The 11,516-nt window shown below is 36.8% G+C and overlaps 1 non-coding gene across 1 annotated transcript; it reads right to left on the bottom strand.

The window, feature by feature from the left end:
- Window positions 1-2,760: 2,760 nt before the first annotated feature.
- On the bottom strand, window positions 2,761-2,832 carry TRNAE-CUC. The gene has a single exon. It is a non-coding gene; the product is annotated as a tRNA-Glu (tRNA).
- Between the last annotated feature and the right edge of the window lie 8,684 nt (window positions 2,833-11,516).

Here is an 11,516-nt window from a genome sequence, read left to right as displayed (position 1 = left end):
TTTTTTGCTGCTGCACCAATCTGTTAGCAAGCATTTCTGCCATTGAAACTTCAGTACTCACTGCAGAGCTGGATCTCCTTCAAATCTATCATCACCAGTCAAAAATATCAACCTATGTATGGGACAGCTTTGCTTGGTGATCTCTCTTCAGTCCAAATCTAAAAGCAACATAGCTTCCTCTGTTGTCCCCCGTCTCAAACATCATCCCTTTCCAAATTAATAAGCCATGATCAAAACCTTAATGATTTTCTCCTTTGATTCCTATTAAACTGTAATAGAAACAGTCTTGTTCACTTTTCTATACCTGTGCATACAAAGATGACAGGCATGGAGTAAGAATTACGTGTTTGCTAAATTGATGAATGAATGACAATAACTCTGTGAATTATGCATGGATGCATGCAAATTAGTATCTCTCTTGTAAACTTTAGGATCCAGACAGAGGCTCAGAGAGCTGGGTCACTTAATACAGATAATGCAGCTGATACTGGCACAGTCAGGGTTAATTCACAGTCTCTGGCTCTGGAATAACAGTATTTCTTTGCTTTCGTAAGATCTCTTTTTCTTCTCAATATTTGCTCTTCTGCAGCACCGGGGTCATAGATAAGGTTGTTGTCTCTTTCTCACCTTAGTCCCTCAGCACCTTGAATCGTGTTTCTGGCAATGACCTACTGGACAGACTTCCTTACAGTGGTATGGGCTCCAGCAGTCTGTTCTGTACCCAGCAGTCACTGTCTTACCATCTGACTGTGCTTAATCTCCTCTGTTTTCTCCTTGATCTCTTTACAGTGTACTATTTTCTTCACTGCTACTTCCTTCTTGAAGCTCTCTTATCCTTTTATCACCTCTCTACTTTTTCACTATTTTCTACCTTTTCCCATTCTCCTTTACTATATACTCTCCTGGGTTTTCTCCTTGGTCTTCTATTCTTTCTATAGATTTTTTTATTTGGGGAGACCCCAAATCTTCTCAAATTTTTAAGTTAATGGCTCCAAAATCTCTACCTTCAACCCTAATTATCACCAAAATTCCCGTTCGGTATTTCCACCCGCCACTTAGCTGTGCTGCCTCTGTGGGACTCAAACTGAACTTACCTTTTCTTCTTCATCAGTTTCTCCATCTCAACCTCCCTATTACTTTTAATGTCGCCCCAACTGTACTAGCCACAGAGAACAAATAATGGATTCATAACTGATTCCTCCCTATTCTTAACCCTTTACATCCCATCAGACATTGCATCCTCTTGGGTTTTCTTTGTAATTTCTTGAATCTGACTGCAGCCACCTATCTGCCCTTACCTCTACTGTTCCCCAGCACAGGTTCCCTACTGTAGCCAGTCTGACGTATTTAGTCATCTTCATTGCCTATACCAGACTGTGGATACCTTAGAAGAAATGTCCATTCTCCTTTTCTCAGGCATTTCAGATATTCCTAGCCTTTAGGTCCAGCTTGAAAAACAGTTTTAAAGTTCTTTTTTGATTCTAGCAGTCACTTCCTTCTCCCTTCTTTTACCATATATTGTGATTATTTGAAGTTCCTGATACATAGCTAATAATCAATGAATGGTGCCAATTATTTTTGTTAATAATAATAACATATTTTTATCATAATTCTCCAATGAAGTGAAAGCTTCTTAAGCACCAAGAATCACATCTTTCCTTAACCCCATGTCACTAATCACAGTGGACTTCCTGGAGCATTAAGGAGTCAGCATTCTCTTCCCAATCAGTCTCACCACAACTAAAAGGAAAGCAAAACAAACCCAATTTAGTTGCAATCAAGCTTTAAATCTTTTTCTATGCTATGATGAAATTTCTGTTTTTTTTTTTTTTTTAAAAAAAAGGCAAAAAGAATCCAACAGTTCAAAAAATGGTAAAGGTTACGATGGTTTAGAACTTTCAGGACTGAAAAAAGTTAATGTCTATATAACACCATTTTTCTTTTCTTTGACTCCAACATTTCCATATTTTCCTTTGAGGAACTCCCAGAATTCTACTTTACCCTGAATGTGGGAATTCCTAATGAAAAGTAGTGCATTTTTGAGGGGACTATATGATTTATATACTGGAAATTTAGACTCTGGATGTAAGATTTACCATATTTGTGTGAATGTCTTAGAGAAAATTTGAAACTTAACAAAAAAATTAACTAAATAGGTTATTAAAACACAGTAAACTAGCGACCTAATAATTAGCCAATCATACATCTCAGAAAAGATCTCACACTTATAAAAATGAGAGTAGGAACAGGCTCCAATACAGGCAAATAATCTACCAAGTACATAATCTGAATGTACAGAAAAACTAAAAATTAACTCTAAGCATGATACAAAATAAGTATTATTTCTCATAAAACTATTTTCCTCTTTTATTAGTCAAACAAAATCAAGGTTAAACAAAGGCCTAACTGACTGCTTATAAACACATCCAAATTATTTTTAAAAACTGAAATATACAATTTTAGAATCACGGAACTTTATGTTGTTTGATTGTATTACATTGTATTATATGTATTACATTGCCTGTAAATACATATGGCATGTTAAGCTTTAAATTAAATAAAATTTTTAAAAGGTCAATTTTTAATGGTTAAAATATCCCAATCAACAAATGAAAAGTACATAAAACTCACGATTTTAAAAAAAGCCCAACTACCAAAAAAAATAAAAAAGAAAAAACCCCAACCAGCAAATGAAAAGTACACAAAACTCATTATTTCTAAATTGCATGCAGAATACAAGAATCATAAAGAAAACAAGTCTTCCCTGACCGGGAATCGAACCCGGGCCGCGGCGGTGAGAGCGCCGAATCCTAACCACTAGACCACCAGGGAACTTGCTACAGCAACTTTCCTAAATATACTTGCCGTGTTAAAAACTTGCACTTAACTCCTCTAACCAGCAGAGGGTAGAGTATTGCGTCTAGGTCACACCTACTTTGTTCTTGCTCTGAGTTCCCGGCCCTGAAAATATTTCCTGAAATTGAAGCAATTTCTCGGCGATTTCCGCCGAGCACGGCTATGGCTCCCTAAGGAAAAACCTGTACCCTCCAAATCTAATCCTCTCCCGACTGCCATGCTGGAGAGAGCATCCTGAAATTCTCGTTCTTTTACATAACACGTAAATCTTTTTACCAAGACAAGTGTTGTCTGGACGCCCACTATCCAAAGCCTTGTAATTTGCTTTATTATTTCATTAACCATTTTGGCCGCTCTTTCCAAATCTAACTTCTGTCCCTCTCCGTCTTTCTTCGGTCTCTGTTGCGCGGATGTTAAGTCCCACTAAACAGACTGCCACCGGCAGAGAGCGTTTCTCCGTGAGGAGCCGGAGCGACCCGGCGCCGTCCAGGGCGCACAGCGCGTGCTCCGCAAGTGTGGGTGATGAAGGGCCACGTTGCCTCATAGGACGCGGTTCTATTTGATTCACTTGGTAAATGCAGGCTAACGAGGCTGAGAGAGCCGTGGGTGGCATGTCTAGTGAAGGATCAGAACATCTGCCCAGAGCTCCAAGCAAATCCTTCCATCCCGCTGTGTTTATTATCCTCATACTTTCCAAACTGTTATTATCTGGGCAATTGCTTCACTTCTCCGCGTTATGTGCTAGACACCGCCAGGAAATGATGCAATTACCAAAGGAGTCAAGACACCTTACAGCCCAGCCTCAATTCAGAAACCCTCATAAAACAGATGCAGAAGGCAATAGGGTATAACTCAACTTTGAAAGTGCCAGCCGTTAGTTGAAGAAATCTAACCCAAGAGACTCCGCTCCGCTGCAAGATGGAAGGAGGCTTAAGTAAGACATAAATTTGTAATGAACTTGCTCACAACATCCGGCGCCACTGTGAGTTGCAGCCATCATCCATTACCACAAAATTAGGTGAGCCTGTGCTTGAATCTCGTTCCTTTTTTCCAACAACTCAGACAAGGTGTTTAAATCATCCGTAAACTTTACCTGAAATTATATAATAATATGAGAATAGGAAGACTTAAAGGGGTTATTAAGACTAATGAGACAGAAAAATCATCAGAATAAATTTCTGAACTTTATTGTATTTTAGGTGGGACATTTCTTTCCTATCCCAATGAATCTTAAATCAAGTTCAGTAGGTGGAGCTCTTACCTCTTAATTGAGGGGTTGACAGATCTCAGCATTGGAGTGCTTGGTTTTGAATAAAAAGATTAGCAGATATTATTTTAAGAATAATTTTAGCTTAAGTTTGTATAGGTTTAGTTAGAATATTTTACACAAAGTACAAAAGGGTATGGTGAAAAACACCCCCCTATTCATTCCTTCCTTCTACCAGAGGTAACCAGTGTTACTAGCTTCTTCTGTATCTCCCAGAAATAATCTATACACATGCAACAAATATCTAGGTCATTTTCCTCCAACTTTTGGTTTTGAAACATATCAAACCAACAGAAAGGTGCAACTATAGAACACTGAACACACATATACCCTTCAACTAGACCTGTGCTGTCCAGTTTAGAGCTCCAGCAATATGTAGCTATTAGGCACTAAAATGTAGCTAGTATGAATAGATGTTCTGTAAATGTTGGATACACACTGCATGTTTAAGCCTTAGTATTTAAAAAAAAGGAATGTAACATATCTCGTTAATACTTTTTACTTTATATTTTTAAATGAGAAAAATTGGATATATTGGGTTAAATAAAATATTATTAAAATTACTTTTGCTTTCTTTTTAAATGTGGCTATTAGGATATGTAAAATTATACATGTACTTGCATTATATTTCTATCTTACAGTTCTGTTCTAGAGTCACCAATTATTAATATTTTCTGTATTTGCTTTCTCTTTTTCAGAAAAATTTGAGGTTAGCTGCAGACACATGATACTTTATCATACACACAAAACACTTTGTTATACATCTACTAAGAGCAATCAATATAATTATCATGTCCAGAAATTTAATTCCAGTCATTTATTATATGGTCAATAATCAAATTTTCTAGTTGTCCTAATAATCTCGTTTATAGCTTTTCTTTCAATCTATGATACACTCTGGGATTATACCTTGCGTTTAGTTGCCGAGTATCTGTAGTCTCGTTCCTTTAATCTGGAACTGTTTCCCTAACCTTTTTTCTGTTACATCATTGACCTTTTTGAATAGTGGAGGACAGTACTTTCAGAAAGTTCGCCAATTTAAGTATTTCTTTTGGCAGGACAACTATCCTAAGTGATGTGTTTTTCTCAGTGCATTATATCAGAATGCACATAATTCTAGTGCATTACATTATCTGCAATGGGTAAGTGTGGTAGGCAGAACAATGTCCTCTTCATCCCACAGTCCCAGAGATATCACTGTCCTAATTCCCAGAACATGATGACATGTCATCTTACATGGCAAAAGGAACTTTGCAAATGTGAGTAATATTTTGAGATGAGTAATATTTTGATAATTATCCTAGATTACCTGGATGGGCCCCAACTCATCACAAGTGTTCTTATGGGTGAAAGAGGGGGGCAGAAGAGTCAGGTCAGAGTGATGCCATGTGCAAAAGACTCATCTGGCCATTGCTGTCTTTGAAAATGGAGGAAAGGGAACCACAAGCCAAGGAATGCAGGCAATTCCTGTTCTCCCTTAGGGCTTCCAGACAGAAAGCAGCTCTGCCAACACCTTGATTTTAGCCCCGTGAGACTTGTGTTGTACTTCTGAACTACAGAACTGTAAGATAATAAATTTGTGTGGTTTTAAGTCCCTACTTTAGTGGCAACTTTTACAGCAGCAATAGGAAACAAATACAGTAAGTATAGCCATTTGATTAAGGTGTTTGCTGTATTTCTCCATCATAAAGCTACCTTTTATAACTGTAACTAATTGGCAAATGTTGGAAAAAGCAAATATCACCAGTGGAGGTGATACTTTGAGACTGTAAACCATTTTGTTCTTCAGCAAACTTTTAGCCAATAGGTTTGGCATCCACTGATGATCCTTGTCTGAATCAATTATTGCTATAGTCATGGCAAAATGGTGATATTTTATCATTCTTCTGAAAAGAACTTTCCTTTCTCTCATCCCTCTTTTTATTCTTTATTTAATTTTTACATATCAGCCTGGACTCATATTCTTTTTTCTGTTTTAGTGAACTTTTATTCAATGCATTATATTCTGTTGCTGTCACTATTCATTTAAAACCTAAATTGTCCCAAATTCAGGCAGAGGGAGTCCCTTCAAGCTGACTCCTGTGTTCTTTTGGCATGTCCCTATACATTTTTGAGCACTTCTTTACTTTCGAGCACAACATGGCCCAGGTACAGCCTGTACTTTATAACAGGAAGAATTAACATCTTCATGCGTATGTCTATTCTTCTTTAGTTTTTTAAAATTTTTTGCACAAATAGTAGCATACTCAACATGATTTTCTCTATTTTTTAATTAATATCTTTTGGAGGGTGTTCATTATTTACATGGGGTTTCCTCATTATTTTTGACAACTCAGTGGTAGGTATTCCACTGTGTAGACATCTTACTAAAGCAGTTCTATATCATTGGGCATTTAGTTTGTTCACAATCTTCCGCTGTTACCAAAGTACTTCCAAAAATAACCTTGGACCAACATAATTTAAAATTTAGTTTTTATTAACTTGCCCACAAGTGATTCATCTTACAGAGTGCCAATTTCTGATTTGAAAATGCTAGAAGAAAAATCATGGGATCCAATTCAAGTTCACTATCATTATAATTTATTGACAGTTTTCCAATTTGATCTCAACCTGAGTCAGCTGTCCTTCTTTTGTTTATTAAGCTATTCATTCATTTGATAAACATTTATTGAATCTAATATATGTCAGGTACTATGTTGGACACCAAGGACACCACAATGACCTTAAAACAGTCTGATGGAGTTCAAGTAACCAAGCAATTATGGTATAATAAGAGAAATGTATCATCATAATCAGTTTATTTAATAGATTAAAAATTCATCTTTTATCACGTGTACATGCTGATGGAATATAAAATAGTATAGCCACTCTAGAAAACAGTTTGGCAGTTTCTTAAACTAAATATGCACTTACCATATGACTCAGCAAATGTACTCTTGGGCACTTATCCCAGAAAAATGAAAACTTATGTTCCCACAAAACCTGCAAATGAATGTTCATAGCAGCTTTATTCATAATAGCCGAAAACTGGAGGCAACTGAAATGTCCTTCAGTGGGTGAATGGTTAAACAAACTGTGATTCATCCATGCCTTGGAATATTATCTGTAAAGGGAAGTAACTATTGATACATGTAATAACGTGGCTAGATCTCAAGGGGATTATACTGAGTGGGAAAAACGCCAATCTAAAAGGTTACATACAATATGATTCAATTTATATAACATTCTTGAAATTACAGAGATGGGAGATTAGAGGTTGCCAGGAATAGGGATGTGGTGAAGAGGAAGATCGGTATGTTTCTAAAGGAGAAGCTCACGGGAGCCTCATGGTGATAGCTCTGTATTTCATTGCGGTGGTGATACAAAAATCTACCCACATGATAACATTGCATAGAAACAAACACACACACACAAACACACATGAATGTCTGTAAAACTGGTGAAATTTGAATAAGCTCTCAAGATTGTACCAATGTCACTTTTCTGGTTTTGATATTGTAATGTAATTATGCATTAATCAGAGGAGGAAACACAGGACTTTCCTGTACATTTTTTGCAACTATTTGTTAATCTGGAATTATTTCCCTTGGGGGAAAAAAACCTATTAGCATATTCACTGAAATTTTTTTTTACCCAATAATACACACCACCACCACGTAATGTCACTTTTTTAGGGATTCATTTCAAAATTTTAAATTATATTTTAGCACCAATGTTGCAGCAGCTTATTTGAATATGTTTTTCAGAAAGTGTAAAAAATATGTAATGAATTCACAAGCTACTGAACAGACTATTTTTAGAAGAAATAAGACAACAAGAAACTGTTCAAAAGCAGATATTTTTAAATTAGCTGTGAATAAAAGAAAAGGACAAATGTATTGGGCTAACTCTAAATAATCAGCCATAAGTATGACATGATAACAGCTAGCTGGACAACAATCCATGTCTATATACAGCAGTATTTCTTTCTCAGTACACTCTGATAGACTCAACAAAGGCCAAGAGATTTCTACCTCCTCTTCAGATTTATAACAAGACAAGTGAAGCACTGAACATAGGCCTATCCACAAAAGGACACTTTTACATTTTTCTCAGAACTCAAGATTTACATTTTCTCAGAACCAGTAGAGAAATGACCCCTGTCTGTGAAAACGAGCCACTGCCTTCAACACTTTTAAATAATAAACTCTTTTGCCTCTTTAGTTGCAGGATAGCTACTCGTATACTTCCACACATGATCATCAGTATTTGCCTCCTGTGTCTCAACCGGCCTGAGGCAAGTGTGTGAAGAGGTGTTTCTTCTCCCACATCTTTTAAGAGACCTTCCAAAGACATTTCAGTATTTTCAGTGGCTCCAAGGTCATTACTTAACCAGTTTTGAAACTACACTCAAAACTTATAAATTTTGTTAAAGAGCAAGCAACTGTCAAATTCTCCTTCTAGTGACTTCATCCTGTTACTTATACATCACATATGTACATAAACATTCCTATAATCAAGTAATTCTAAATTTTGGACAAAATATCACACACAATAATCATTATCTTTTTTTTTTTTTTTTTTTTTTTTTTTAAAAATTTTTTTTTTTTTTTTTTTTTTTTTTTTGAGACAGAGTCTGGCTCTGTCTCCCAGGCTGGAGTGCAGTGGTGCAATCTCGGCTCACTGCAACCTCTGCCTCTGGGGTTCAAGTGATTCTCCTGCCTCAGCCTCCAGAGTAGCTGGGACTACAGGCGTGTGTCACCATGTCCAGCTAATTTTTGATTTTTATATTTTTAGTAAAGACAGGGTTTCACCATGTTGGCCAGGCTTGTCTCGAACTTCTGACCTCAAGTGATCCACCTGCCTCAGCCCCCCAAAGTGCTGGGATTACAGGTGTGAAAATAGGCCAGGTGCAGTGGCTCACGTCTGTAATCCCAGCACTTTGGGAGGCCGAAGCAGGTGGACTGCTTGAGTCCAGGAGTTTGAGACCAGCCCAGATGACATGGCGAAACCATCTCTACAAAAAAATACAGACATTAGCCAGGTGTGGTGGTACATGCCTGTAGTCCCAGCTACTTGGGAGGCTGAGGTAGGAAGATCACCAGAGCCTGGGAGTTGGAGGTTGCAGTGAGCCAAGATGTACTCTAGCCTGGGTGACAGAATGAGACCCTGCCAAAAACAAAAACAAAAAACAGTAAAGAAAATACAGTGGGGCTCTAGATCAACCAGAGACTCAGGAGCCTTTCATATGGGCAATGTTAGAGCAGTATTTGCCAATATTTTTAGAATTCTAGTTTCATGAGAAGTTACCAGTGTTGTGTTCAAAAACAGAAATACTTTAAATCATGCTTCTTCATTTTACAAGAGTTATCTTTAGATAGATAGGTAAGAAAAATAGCAAACACATTTGCAGGACTGCCACTGTTTGGCAGTGTTTCTCTAAGCCCACCTACCTTAGCCCTCTAGAAAGTCACTTGGGAGAAATCCTGTTGCCTGAACCCAGAAATCCGGCTGCCTCCAACAGGTTCAGTGGAGCACACAAATGGCAGAGCGAGTGAAGTGATCCCTCTCTTCTTCCTTTAAGAGAGAAAGGGATCTCTGCTTCTCTTATCTGCCCCAAAGTCTCATCATACAAAAGTTGTTTATATTCCAGAAAAAGTTAAACTATCCCACAATGGCCTCTACCCTTCAACAGAGAAAGGCCAGTTTTCATATTTAATAGAGGCCATAAAATCAATGTAGTATTACATTTTTTCATTAACTCAGCATTTACCAACTAACTTCCGCTAGCCAAGAACATTGAAAAGTGTTAGGGATACCATTTTTTTTTAAAAAAAAAACCTTTATTATAATAAAGTATATTATTCTAGTAATACCTTTGATTGATGGCCACATTCTAGACTTTAAGAACCACTCGGGATTATCTCCTTTAATTACTGTATCCACTCTATAAAGTTGGTACTGTTACCACTCTTTATGGATAAAGCATATCCTTTACGGATAAAGCAACTGAGGTTAAGTAGTTTACCCAAGGTCAGCACTTGGTGGAGCTGTAGTCTGAACCCAGAGTCTGAATTCTTAAAGATAACGATGTTAAGAAGTGCACTTTCTATTGAGGTTCCCATATTATTTCATGTATTATATCTTATCTTCCAATTAAAATTTGACCTTCTATGTAGGGCAGCACTGTTCAAAAGAAATTTCTGCAATAATGAAAATGTTCTAGTCTGTGCTGTTCAAAAGCACAGTCTAGCCATAATTTAAAATTTAAATGGCTACATGTAGCTAAAGCATACAGTACCAGGCAACACATATAAGGATTTCATTTCTTCTGATTTCTCAATAAAGGCAAGACTTAGGCAAATCAGTAAATGCTCAGTTAATGAAAACGAATGAGTGAAGAATCTCTAGGAAGAGTTTATACTCCCTTAGCTAGGGAGCAGAAATCAGGACTTTCAGTGTAATAAAGTGTTGTAAGAAGCATATGATACAGCATGCAGTCCTAGAGGAGTTCATGAAGATAGTAAAGGGGATTCTTGAATTCCTTGCAATATCTTTGGAAGACTGACATTTTATAATCCATGGTCACAACTTTTAAAATACATAGTTATAGCTCTTTGTCTAATAAAAAAAAAATCACTGCTTAATTTATTGACAAAACATAAAGTCCATAGAGACAAAAACAAAAGGGGCCTCTTGGTAGTAAAGGGTGGGAAACCTGTAAGTCAACGGACATTTCCTTCAGAAACTACATTCAAAACTTAATTTTGCTAAAGAGTAAGCAACTGCCAAGTTATCCTCCTAAGTGACTTGATCCTGTTACTTATACCACACATATGTACATATACATTCCTATAATCAAGTAATTCTAAATTTGGGGGCAATATCATAAATAATAATAATCTTTTGAAAATAAACCAGAGCATGTCAGGAAGCAGCCAAGTCACGTGCCTCTGTGTGCTTCCTGGACAAGCGCAGTGCAGCTCCCACAGGACCTCACACCCAATCTTCAATTTGCTTAATAGAACTATCTCGAAAAATCTTAGCTATTTAATCACAATTTGTCCTTGCCATGGAACATGTTTTTCTTTTGCCTTTTTAATAACCTTAGATTTCAAAATCATAAAAGCACACATCAAAGAATTGTGAGAACAGCTCAGCTTCTCTGGAGATCGCAAATCATGTTTTGATACAATGCCAACAGCTGTTTATATTTAAGGCACCTAATTTACCCTTACTAAATAATTTACAAATAACACAATAGCTACAGAAAACAACAAACAAAAATAAACAGAAAAATTCCAACATCTTCACATTCAAATCCCAAAGATACAAACCTGGCATCTAAATTAATACGTGTTTGGTGCAAAATTGGGCAATTATTTCACATTTGCAAGATAGTATAACATGACCA

The sequence above is a fragment of the Cebus imitator genome, unplaced genomic scaffold (assembly GCF_001604975.1).
Source record: "Cebus imitator isolate Cc_AM_T3 unplaced genomic scaffold, Cebus_imitator-1.0 Scaffold81, whole genome shotgun sequence".
In the NCBI taxonomy this organism is placed as follows: domain Eukaryota; kingdom Metazoa; phylum Chordata; class Mammalia; order Primates; family Cebidae; genus Cebus; species Cebus imitator.
This window is presented reverse-complemented; position numbering and strand designations above follow the sequence as displayed.